General features: G+C 44.0%; 1 long non-coding RNA gene across 1 annotated transcript in view; it reads left to right on the top strand.

Annotated features, from left to right (window-relative positions):
• The window catches only part of LOC131107465 (uncharacterized), a 30,122-nt gene that overhangs the window by 3,692 nt on the left and 12,895 nt on the right, over positions 1-13,535 (top strand). The window contains exon 2 of the long non-coding RNA XR_009120260.2: positions 5,518-5,592. This is a non-coding gene — a long non-coding RNA (uncharacterized LOC131107465). The remainder of the gene's footprint in view (positions 1-5,517; positions 5,593-13,535) is intronic.

Genomic DNA, 13,535 nt, shown 5'->3' with positions numbered 1-13,535 from the left:
GACTGGTCGCCAGCCGATGGCAGGGCACATATAGACAAATAACCACGGATGGATGGATAGGTAAACACCATCCATGTGATTGACACCTGGGATAGACTCCAGCACTCCCATGTGATCAGAGCAGCACAAGCGGCAGGATGCTAAAACAAGCTGTCTGGATTGCATTGTGAGACAATAGGACATTCATTCATTCATTCATTTTCTGCCGCTTTTTCCTCACGAGGGTCGCGGGGGTGCTGGAGCCTATCCCAGCTATCTTTGGGCGAGAGGCGGTGTACACCCTGGACTGGTCGCCAGCCAACCACAGGGCACATATAGACAAACAACCACGGATGGATAGATAGGAAAACACCATCCATGTGATTGACACCTGGGATAGGCTCCAGCGCTCCCATGTGATCAGAGCGGCACAAGCGGCAGAATGCTAAAACAAGCTGTCTGGATCGCATTGTGAGACAATAGGACATATTCCCACAAAAAGTATGCACATAATTCATATGAAGGCGCTTCCCAGACAGCAGTGTGTGATTACAAAGACAGAAGATGAAGAGATGAAGGCTGGAACACGCTGGAACCGGCCGCTGATGCATAATTCCGCCGATGCATAATTCATCGCTGATCAAATTTGACAAGTTCTTATCCGCGTCTGTTTTGCAGGCTTATTGTGGAACAGTGTGGCTAGTTCACATACATACATACATAGACTCCTTATTGTCTCATTGGCTCTGCCTGATTCCCATTCTTGTATACATTTCTCTCTGTGACCTAACAGAGTGCACACCTGTCAACACTTGCATTTAAAGGAAGAGAAAGGATGGAGAATAAGGGAAGCTGAATTTTCAACAGCACCAAGGGCGGGTAAATGATGAAAACGTGAGGGCGGCAGGTCAAATAGGGTAGTTTCCTAGGGAACGTGTTGACAGGTGTGCACGAGTGTGGGATGCTCATTGGACAGAATTGAAGAGAAAGAATCCTGCGGAGTGGAATATATTTGAGGGAATCTGAAGGAGGAAGTTGATATGGACGATGGCGCTAGCATGTTACTATGGGCCACCGTTCATCTTTTATTCGCATACACTGTAGCAGCCTTTCTAGGCGCAATAGGTGTGTCCCATGACGTGCTTTAATAAGCTGCCTCTTTTTACCTGTTTGGATATCTTTAGAAGGCAAAGAAAAGAGAAATACATGTGTTGATGTCCCACAGAAGGACAGGCACTTTCATAATTACATGTAAAATATTTTTTTGCTTATTTTAAGCACGACTGGAACTTCCTTCCTGGGTTGCTGCAGCATAAGAGTTGCAATTTGATGTAAACAATGTTTAAAAGGAGCGTCACAGTGACTATAGGGGTGTTATTTCATGTCTACAGGGCTCTAATCATGTTAAAAGCCATATTTCGAAAGTCATGATCAAGTTTTCGCCACTGGAGATGTTTCTACAGGGACGAGGTGTGCACGATTCAGTGCACATCAAAGGATGCCCGCTGACAGATGGATGAGTGTATGATTTGAATGCTCGCCACTCCACAAGCTTTAATAATGCGCTTCAAGGTGAACGGCTACCAATTTGTTAAATGACTCCTGGCTTTTTTTTTTTTCTCCTCTTCAGATCATTTCCAACTACTGACTTTCCTTGCCTTTTTGTCCATTAAATCCATTTTGTTGAGTCAAAATGAAATATTATCTATGGTTGTCATCGCCTATACACCCCAAGCGCTTGTGTAGCATCCGGCAAAGGACTGAAATTTTATGCATATTGTTTCTTATCTGGTGTTCTCGTGTACATGCATTTCCATGACAATGCTGATAAGACTACACATCAAGGATGCTAGATGCTCATGGAAGTGCTTCTCCACTTAGTCGTGAGTTGTGAAGGTCATATTCAAAGATATACTTTCACAGTGTTACGACCTAGGGCAAAGTAACTTATTGAAAAATCAAGTCGCTCGGGTTTATTAATGAATAAACTAAAAAGAGGTGAAAGAGGTCCTGAAGCGCCGGCCCAAACAAATAATAGGACAGTGAGGTGAACAGACCAACATTGCTGCAACTGCTAAACCAGACAAAAACAAAACAAAACCGAAAACAAGGCAGCTGAACACACCAGGAAAAATTAGGCTGCTGCTCAGCGTCATGCCGGCAGGAAGCAGCTGAGCATGACGACGAGCCTGCAGACGACCAACGCAGCAAAGCACACCTGCACCTGTGTATATGATCCACAAGGGGGCGGGGCCAATCAGCTGTTTCCCACAAAAAAACAAAAGTGTGTCTCTCTTAACACAACCATTGTTGGCTTTTGTAAACTTGGCCCAGTTGTCATCATCCCCAATCCTTATGTGGGACATCAACACATGTCTTTCTCTTTTATTTGCCTTCTAAAGATATCCAAACAGATAAAAAGAACATCATGGGACACACCTGTTGCGCCTAGAAAGGCTGCTACTGAAACGCCTCCTAAAACCTCCAACAAGATTGATGATTACATGTAAAACGTATGGTATTTTTTGCTTATTTTAAGCACGACTGGAACTTCCTCCCCTGGGTTGCTGCAGCATAAGAGTTGCAATTTGATGTAAACAATGTTTAAAAGGAGCGTCACAGTGACTATAGGGGTGTTATTTCATGTCTACAGGGCTCTAATCATGTTAAAAGCCATATTTCGAAAGTCATGATCAAGTTTTTGGGCTGCATGGTGGTCGAGTGGTTAGCGCGCAGACCTCACAGCTAGGAGACATGAGTTCAATCCCTCTCTTGGCCATCTCTGTGTGGAGTTTGCATGTTCTCCCCGCGCGTGTGTGGGTTTTCACCGGGAATTCCGGTTTCCTCCCACATTCCAAAAACATGCTAGGTTAATCGGTGACTCTAAATTGTCCATAGGTATGAATGTGAGTGTGAATGGTTGTTTGTCTATATGTGCCCTGGGATTGGCTGGCCACCAGTCCGGAGTGTACCCCGCCTCTTGCCCGAAGACAGCTGGGATAGGCTCCAACACCCCCCACGACCCTCATGAGGATAAGCAGTAGAAAATGAAATAAATGATCAAGTTTTCTATACATAAGCAAGAGAGATGCCTTTAGGCGTCCATCCATACATACATATACAACATACAGTGAGACAAGAGGTGAATGGGACAGGATGATTGGGCAATGAAGGAGGGGGAGGAACGGGAACAAATACAAACCCCAAACTAAGCTCCTTATAGAAGGAGTACAGTGTGGGACTGTTAAAAAAACCTCAGTGTACATTTGCACAAGTAAACACATTTTTCCACATCATGAACACAAGACTAGCGCCACAATGGGGAAACGAAAGGTGGAGATCCCAGCACGGTCTAGTCACGATATAGTCACGATATAGTGGCGAAGGCGTTGGATGCGGGAAGGGATGTGTGTTTGAATACGTGTGTGTAAATATATGTGTGTGTTTAGCCTGAGGACATCAGGGACAGGGACAACAACAACAGGTGTCCATGAAGAAATAATGGAGGTCAGAGTGTCCCGTTGCAGCAAACTTTGGGAGAATTTGTTATCACAACACGACCTTGGTTAGCTGTGGGGGGGTAGGCCGAAATACAGATTAAGTAACTATGAAGATATTCAATTTATTAACATTGAATTCTATATATGGTGGATATTCATTAATCTCTGTCAGGAAGCAATGAAGTGCCATAAAGGAGGGACTACTGTACTCATAGTTTAAGGCGGAATGGTGCATTGCGTAAAATGGGGCAAAGTGTGGGAATGGCAAGGAGAAATGGAACAAATGGTCCTTGAGTTGAGAATGAAACCTTCATATTATCATACATTACATAAATGTATTCATATTGGGTGCAAGAAAGATTCAAGTCGGCACTTTCACAAACACGCACGTCAGTGACCAACCACAATCAAATCAACGCTCTGTCAATATCCTGCTTTTATTTATCGGCAGAGCGGAGCGATCAATACCACTGCACGGCCATACTTGCTAGGTCAGCTACAGCCGCACCTGAGCTCAACGTTGCGCTCACTTTAGCGACTTCCACGACTGGCTTCCTGCCTCGTGTTAACCTTCGTCATCTGTCATCTTCGCCGCCACCATGATTAATTCAAGGCGCCATTCCTCCATCCCTCCTGGATACTCTGAGAACATCCATTACGGGCCTGGTAGTGTGACTTTTGGTGGAACGTGGGAACAGAGCAATCGCCTGTTCATTAGCGTCTTGTGACGGAGGGATGTGTTGACTTTAATGGAAACGCTTTTCCATTTCAAAGCACTTTTTCCCACAGGAAATAAAAGAGAAAGAATCCGTTCCAGGGTCCAAATGTTTTTTAGGTCACATTTTAACATCCTTATCGGTCGTACAACCACTAACCACTATTGATTGCTAAAGTAGAAATCAATTACAGCTCCAACGCATACGATCACGTGTAAGATATTAGTTTGGTGCGGCGTGAGAGTTTCTGCCCACTTTGGCTGCTGTTTCAGGTCACCACGCGGACGTGGACGTCAATCCCGCTTTTATTGGCCAATGTCGCCATTGGGTTAATGCGGAAATGCGTCTGCAAGCTGGTCTTTGTTTAAACCAGGGGTCTCAAACACACGGCCCGCGGGCCAAATGTGGCCCGCAGGACACTAGTTTGAGGCCCCCGCCTTGATATGAAAGTTTAACGTTAGTGCGGTCCGCGCAAGTTTGATATGGATGCTGTATGGTATCAGGTACCCAGAAAAAAATATTACGTTTGATTAATGTTCATTTTAAAGGTTAAATAACTGTTAATAGTTATCCTCCCTATCCGTGTGGAAGTGGTAAGTTTTTGGCTATTTAAGTTTAAAGGAAATAACTTGAAGGCTACCGTTTAGGTCGCTAGCTCTCTCGTTTGCGAGTTAGCATGTGTCTCAAGACCCTGCAGTTGCGCAATATGTTGTAAATAAAAAAAAGTATAAATGTGACTATAGTCGTGTTTTGTCATGTCTACAGGGCTCTAATAATGCTTTGTTCATTTTAATCTGAAAAAAATAATTTGTCTACCCACCAACTATATGTGGTTTCTTAAGTTTTTATTATTTGCTGTTTTATTATTATTATTATTATATTTATTTATTTATTACTGATTGATTGATTTTCTTTATTCTTGATTTGTTTATTTATTTTTCATCTTATTTTGTGCAGAAAAATAAAAATTAAGATATTTGAGAACAGTGGAATGTTTTATCAGAGCTTTTATTGTAGAAAATCGGAACCAAAGCACTGAAAAAGTTTGTATATTTTTCTGTTTTTAATAAATGCGTTTTTGTTTTTTTTTGAAAACCTGATGCGGCCCAGCCTTGCCCAGACCCTAGCTCCAGTGGCCCCCCAGGTAAATTGAGTTTGAGACCCCTGGTTTAAACCAAAACATGCCTGCAGGGAGTTTCCACGCTCGCTCCTTCTTGTCAGGGAGTTTTTTGGTGTGAAGTGACCGCTACTTTTAATGCAGTGACAGCAGCAATATAATGACTCCTGAAGACTGCTGATTCCCCTTTATGTCCCTCTCGCAGGAAATCACCAAAACTCCAGCTGCTCATTATCCATGTGGCTGCGTATAAAACTCCCCACGTTGCCGTGAGTTCAAGGTGAGCCACACACACACACACACACACACACTCCACCCACTCATCCACATATTCCAGCATCCCTCAGCTTCCCGCATCCCCTCTGCAGGGCTGTTGCCCAAAGTTGCAAAGTGCTTGAGGCGGGTAGGCGGTGTGCGCAGGGCCTAATTAAAACCACTGTAGTGTGTGCGAGGCTGTTTTGGCAGCACGGGACGGAGAAATGAGGCGTAACGACCCCTTTGTGTAAAGACCCTCCCCTATCCTTTTGGCCAGCTTCATTTTCTCCCCTGTACATCTTCAGAAGCTCCACGTTGATTGCGTGTCACTCCCGAGTGCTCATTGCAGCTCTTGCACTCCTCCGCTTATGTGATTGGATGCCGACACCCAAGGGAAGGTGGGCTCAACTGGGAGCAATCCATGGTACAAGTTGCTAAACAGCTCCGTGTCACCATTTCTGACCCCATGATTGGCGGCCCATTCACTAAACATTTGGCATAAGGCACACCATGGTTTATTACAGGGATCTCAAACTCAATTTAGGGTCTGGGTGAGGCTGGGCCACATCAGGTTTAAAAAAAAAAGAAAACACTATTTCAGTGTTTTGATCTCGGCCATGGATGATGAGAGAAAAAGCAAAACAGGCGGGCTCGCTCGCGTATGGGCGGGGCAAAATCGCGACAATTGTGTCCGGTGTGCACGCAGCTTTAAGCTGTCATTTCTGGATTCATGAAACCACACGGTATCTATATTAAACTATTCAGGCGGGGGCCTCAAACTAGCATCCTGCGGGCCGCATTTGGCCCACAGGCTGCAAGTTTGAGACCCCTGGTTTATTATCTTAGTAGACCAACAACGTCTACATTGAAAAGAAAAAAATGCAATTTTATTATTATCAATTGTGTAATTATTACATGTATGTAATAAAGACAGCATAATGCACAATGCAGCATAATTAATATAAGGATTCATATGTCAAATGAACACTTATGACCATCACAGGCGCCATGTTTTTAGCTATTCCTAGTCCTTGTGGTGTATTAGAGCGCTCTACCTGGACTCTGTTGTATGTTTGGTATTGTATTTACTACCAGTAGAGCGTGTCGTATACTCACGCTGAAGACGAGTCGACAGTCCTTATTGGCTCAGGGAGAACCCGCCCATTTGTCTCTGTTACGAGTAAACTGCTCGAGCAGGAGGAATATGTTTGAACGAGGATACAAAAACGCTACAACGCTACGGCACCAGGTCAAAGCACGATCAGAGCAGTGAATATGATGAGTCACTTCATAACTTATTGAGTCCAATCTAGTGGATTGACCCCCTAAAATTCTAATATTTGAACTCTGTGTGGAATTACAGCCTTAAAGCATTTATGCTAATTGTAAACAACTACTACGTCAACTACGACTACTAAAGTCAAAAATCTCAGAGGCCTTCCTCAGTCGTCATCAAAGGCCAAGGCTGTGCTTTTAGTGTTTCCACGTCCTAAGAGCAGCAGCGGTTCACTTCTTTTTACGCTTGAATGACACAAAGGGACAAATGGGAGCCGTGTTCCATGACATTTTACAGAACTCAAGGGAGCTTTTTAGGCTTTTTTTTTTCTTGTCCAGTTTTGCCAAAGATCTCTATTGATTTTGAATGATGTGTGTGGCCTGAGCATGACAGGCATCATGTAGCGCCGGTGAAAAAAATCCATATCCGTGTGTTACTTTTCTTGAGTGTCCTGAAAGGCATTTCCATATGGTCGTTTGAAGCAAGCACCCTATTGATTTTGAATGATTTGTAACCTGACTGCTGTCAAAGGATTTGATTTGTTGTTTTCTTTATTTTTCAATGTCATTTATTATGATAATATGTTATTATTTTTTCTGAATGATACTAAACTGACAACTATCTGCTTGTCAAGACCACTACGGTACCCGTAACCCGAACCAATTTTATTTCTCCTCTTTTAAAAAGTAGCTTGTGCACACCAGGAGGAACAAACTTGAATCAAAGTAGTTGAATCATGATTAATCATGATTAATCATGATTAATGAGTGATTAATCATGATTAATCGCCATTTCCCAATCCCCTCACCATGATGAGGGCGCTGGTCGGAAGCGCACAAGATGATGCGAGAGCAGAAGGTGACAACATATTCGCTGCATGGCCGGCCGGATAAGCCGCAGGGTTCCAAGCATGAGAGAAAAAGTCGCCGGGAATCTCCTCAAACGAGTCCTCGGTTTTCAAGCAGTTGCCAGCTGATCTTCGAGAAAACTCTTTGCCGCTGAGGTGTCGTTTGATTTTGTTGTAAAAAGGGAGGCTGTCAGGTGCCAGGCCAGTCCTTTCCACCTGACAGTGGTGCTTCGTATAACTGAATAGTGCAGAGTAGCGCGACGTGACAAATTACCGCTCGCCGTGTGCCAATCATCCGCAGCCAAGGGTCGTTTGATGGCACCTAAATAACAACAAACGGCCAAACTCACTGGAAGGAACGGTGAAATGCAGTGGTTGTTTTTTCACGCTATGTCAAAATTTCACGCATGTGATGTGTTGCAGGCGCTTTGGATGATTTGGTTTGCATGATTTCATTCATTTGACCGGATGATAAAAAATGTGAAGATGCTGCAAGACGTGCGGAGGAAGCGCCTTTGGCAAGGCGGCGTGACATGGCTTTGACAAGCGTTGACATGGCAACAAAAGACACAAAGAGAAGAGCGGGGTGAGGCGATGTCGTCTTTCAGCAGCCGTGACGCCACCGTCCTTCAACCCACAGACAAGCAGCGGTCTTCCTTTTCTCGCCGCGCTGCCACATTATTGATGGCTAATTACTCCTTAAGTTAACCATCAGTTTCCAATCTAATCAAGCGGAAAATTAATATTTCAAAATGAGATTTTTTTTTTTAGGGTGGGTATATATAACGCTATTGGTGTGATGAGAGAGGCGTAGCTGATGTAGTCTTAATTACTCCGTTTCTTTGTGTCACAATCGGCTATTTCACTCTGACTAATTAGCTCGAGACTTTTGTATTTGAACATTTTTACAAATCAGCTACAAACAGTGACCTCGCTTTGAGTATTCTTAACGGTAAGAACTAAAACTAACAAACATCCCGCATGCCCAATCCCAGAAAAAACAACTGCACTTAACAGTTTTTTATTATTACGTGCAATTGCACGTAACAATAAGAATGCCTTGAATGCTAGCCACCTTCCTCCACAGCATTACTTATTTAAAGCGGACCGCCAAGATTGAATATTCTAAGGCTGCGCATCAAAGATTTCTGTGAACTACATCTGACATCTCCGACACCACCGGACGTATGATTGTTTTCTGTGGTGTTCCCCAAATTGGTGCTTTTTTTTTGTTTGTGGAGAACGTAGTCATGGTGACCACGAAGGGGTAAGATCACCGCACACCCAATGTACAACCGCTAACTCCAAATCGGAGGCTGTCACTGTCTCGCTGTGGCTATGTATTACATTACCTTGCCTTAACTAATAATAATAATAATAATAATCAATCAATAATCAATAATAATCAATATACAAAGTTCTATGTGAAGTATTTCCATAATGCCTCATATTAACTCTCTAACAAGATCTCAGTGTATAGACTGGTCATATATCTCATCTCGTTTCATATTATCGACTTACTGTATTGTATATAATTATAGGAATTATTGTGTATTTTGTACTGCTTAACTGACTCTGTACTCTTGCTGCTGTGCAATACAAATTTCCCCACTGAAGGACGAATAAAGGCTAATCTTAATCTTAATCTTAATCTTAATTTTAATCTTAATAATAATAATAACACATTTTATTTGCTGGTGCCTTTCAAAACACCCAAGGCCACTGTACACGCAAACTGACCCAAAGTTGCTGTCGGTGCAGCTTTTTGCTGCCGTTCAAGGTTTACATTCCCACCACAACGCTACGCATCGACACTGTGCTTGGAAAAAAATAATTTCTTGCACGTCCCTTTAGCGCGGCACTATTAATAATCTGTGCTCGTAGGAGTTTCCCGGGAATCAGTAGCTACAGTTAAAACGCCTGTAAAAAAAAATGAACGGAATATGATTACTTTTTAATTCCGAGGATCTGCAAAGCAGGGAATCGCCGGGGATTATATTTCAGATGTGTATAAATCCAACATCTACCGTACGTCGCCACCCCCGTTAGAGTTTGGGTTGCAGGTGATGGGGGGGGCAGATGTAAATCCCAGCCACTCTGGCCTCTGCTGTTAATTAGATAACGCTTCACTTGGACTGGCGTCGTCGCACACTTGATGAACGCAGTCCTGGGAGATTACTTCTCCCCAGCAGCTGACAGGCGGGATTACCAAGACAAATTAATGGCTCTATAATTTGATTTTCCCCGGGAATGCCACGTTTGTGCGACTCCGGCTGAGAGAAACCGTCCTGCCGCAGCAATGACGCTAGCTAATCACATCTGCATGCTAAGGGGGCGTTCGGGGCAAACAAAGGACTTCTCGGAGGAGCGATGGCCACAGTTTTAGAAGCATTAAGTTAGAGCAGGGGTCTCAAACACGCGGCCTGCGGGCCCAATGTGGCCCGCAGGACACTAGTTTGAGGCCCCCGCCTTGATATGAAAGTTTAATGTCAGTGCGGCCCGCGCAAGTTTGATATGGATGCTGTATGGTATCATGTACCCAGAAAAAAATATTACGTTTGATTAATGTTCATGTTAAAGGTTAAATAACTGTTAATGGTTATCCTCCCTATCCGCGTGGAAGTGGTAAGTTTTTGGCTTTTTAAGTTTAAAGGAAATAACTTGGAGGCTACCGTTTAGGTGGCTAGCTCTCTAGTTTGCGAGTTAGCATGTGTCTCAAGACCCTGCAGTTGCGCAATATGTTGTAAATAAAAAGAGTATAAATGTGACTATAGTCGTGTTTTGTCATGTCTACAGGGCTCTAATAATGCTTTGTTCATTTTAATCTGAAAAAAATCATTTGTCTACCCACCAACTATATGTGGTTTCTTAATTTTTAATTATTTGCTGTTTTATTATTATTATATTTATTTATTACTGATTGATTTTCTTTATTCTTGATCTTATTGTGTATAGAAAAATGTAAATTAAGATATTTGACAACAGTGGAATGTTTTATCAGAGCTTTTTTTGTAGAAAATCGGAACCAAAGCAAAGTTTATTCATTTTTCTGTTTTTAATAAATGCGGTTTTTTTTGTTTTTTTGGGGAAAATCTGATGCGGCCCAGCCTCGCCGAGACCCTAGCTCCAGTGGCCCCCAGGTAAATTGAGTTTGAGACCCCTGAGTTAGAGGTTAGCATAACCAGCTTAGGACATAAATAATGACCTCCTGACACGATGGTTAATGGGTAGGGGTGCATGTATAGATCCATGCATCAGTCATAGTCTCTGATGAACCTATTGTTTGTGATTAGCAAAAAGAATTTGCCGTGTTGGTAGTCTTCCATGAAATAATGTTTGAAAGCCTCTGGGTTGTACAAATCATATCAACTTCATAGTCAAACCTGAAGGAAAAATGCACTTTTGGGGGCATTTTAGCAAGCTAGCTGGCTAGTCGCTAGCTGGTGTGGTGCGGGTATCACTGCAGCCATCAATGTTGCACGTTTCTGTTTGTTGTGTTTATTGTTGACAAAAACAACCGGTGTCAAAGATGCCGAGCAATTGCATCAATAGTCACTGACGGCAGACGCAATGCACGCAACGTGCACACAACGCAAGCGGCCGGACTGACTGGACGTCTTTAGTGCTGATGTCAGCATGCATTAGAGCAACGTTCACTGACCCACGCAGGGAAGCCAACGGTTGACATGACAGAGAGAGCCTGTGCGGCACTCGTGTACGTGTTGGAATGCAACACAGCTTTCACCGCCTTGTAATTAAAATGTCTCTTAGGGGAACGCGTCTAATGAGCCTCTAGCAACTCCACAGCTCAGGCAAGCATTGCTCAGAAGTTTTTACTTTTACTCCTGTGTATTTTCATGCAGGGGACCATAAATGAATTGAGCAGTCATCAGGGGTTGAGCTCTATTGTTTGAATTTAAAATCGTCTTACCGAGACATTTTGGACTATTGTATGCTTGCAAACGTTTGTGTTTGTGGAAGACTGATTTTGTTGAACAGTACAGAAAGGAATGGGGGTGTACCTTCACTCAATCCTCAGTGTAACTTTAGCCATGAAAACATGCTTAGCTTAAACTAAAGACCATTGCTACAGGTTTTTAAATCACCAGGAATTAATGATGGTCTCCTGTTGTAGCATGAGTCAAAGGTTCCAAAGCAAAATCCCACTGAGACCCAATCATTCATTAATTTTCTACCGCTTGTCCTCACAAGGGTCACGGCGGCTGCTGGAGCCTATCACAGCTGTCTTTGGTAAACCCTGGACTGGTCGCCAGCCAATCACAGGTCACCTATAAACAAACAACCATTCACACTCACATTCATACCTACGGACAATTTGGAGTCGCCAATTAACCTAGCATGTTTTTGGAATGTGGGAGGAAACCGGAGTACCCGGAGAAAACCCACGCATGCACGGGGAGAACATGCAAACTCCACAAAGAGATGGCCGAGGGTGGGATTGAACTCGGGTCTCCTAGCTGTGCGGTCTGCACGCTAACCACTCGACCTGCGTGCAGCCCAGAACCATTCATTCATTCATTTTCTACCGTTTATCCTCACGAGGGTCGCGGGGGCTGCTGGAGCCTATCACAGCTGTCTTTGGTAAACCCTGGACTGGTGGCCAGCCAATCACAGGGCACATATAGACAAACAACCATTCACACTCACATTCATACCTATGGACAATTTTGAGTGACCGATTAACCTAGCATGTTTTTGGAATGTGGGAGGAAACCGGAATACCCGGAGAAAACCCACGCATGCACGGGGAGAACATGCAAACTCCACACAGAGATGGCCGAGGGTGGGATTGAACTCTGGTCTCCTCGCTGTGCGGTCTGCGCGCTAACCACTCAAACACCGTGCAACCCAGACCCAATCATTTTTCATTCATTCAATCAGTTCATGTCACATGAGGTTATCAGACAAAGCATTTTTCATAAAAGCTTCTTTATAGTCCATAATTCCTGCTAAAGTCACTCATAGCTGCCGGTGGTGGAAGCGTTATTCATGGAGGAAAAGAAAACAAAGTAACAGGTGTTTTCCGTGACACCCCCATCAAGCAGCCAGCCAGCCAGCGACCAGCCAAGCGAGTGTGCTCCGGGGAGACTCCGACTGACACTCTCCTTCTTGGTTAAAATTAATCTCTGCATCGCTTAGGCAAACAAAAAAATACTGTAGCAGAGAGGAAGGTGTCGGGACAGAATGAGGACGCCACTTGGGGGGAACATCCTGAATAGGAAAAGTGACAGAAACGAGGAAGCAGAGGTGCTCACAAAGCTTCAGGGAACACGGAACTAGAGAGAAGTTGGCAGTTTGCTTTGTGGTAGAATGTTCCTGCTCACTTCTTTTCTTCAGACCTGAAATGGTACTGCAGGATCGGTTCAAAATCAAATCAAATCAACTTTATTTGTATAGCACTTTTCCTGCAAAGACATGCAACACAAAGTGCTTTACAGAATTAAAACAATTAGCACAATTAAAAGGAAAAAACAAAGAAACAAAAGAAAGCCCCTCCTTCCCACCCTCCGTACTAGACCCCCCCCCCCCCACACACACACACACAATCACACAATCACACACAGTAGGGAGACATGGCATGGCACTGAGGAACAAGGAAACGCCACCTTTGGGCCGTCCACACTGGGAGTAGCTGCACCCGGGCCCCCCGACTCCGACAGACGGGCGGACCCCCACATCAAAGGGAGGAACCCCCAGCCGGCCGGGTCGAAGGGACCCAAGGATGGCACCCCCTCAGCAGACCCGACACAGCCCCCAGTGTGGAGGACCCCCCTGAGGAAACACTGGAGTTAAAAGCTGAAGACTAAGAGCATAAAATAGGACT

The sequence above is a fragment of the Doryrhamphus excisus genome, linkage group LG19 (genome assembly GCF_037039965.1).
Source record: "Doryrhamphus excisus strain RoL-2023G ecotype Guam linkage group LG19, RoL_Dexc_Guam_v1.1, whole genome shotgun sequence".
Taxonomy (NCBI): Eukaryota; Metazoa; Chordata; class Actinopteri; order Syngnathiformes; family Syngnathidae; genus Doryrhamphus; species Doryrhamphus excisus.
Note: the sequence above shows the minus strand (reverse complement) of the source record. Positions and strands in the feature narration are given on the sequence as shown.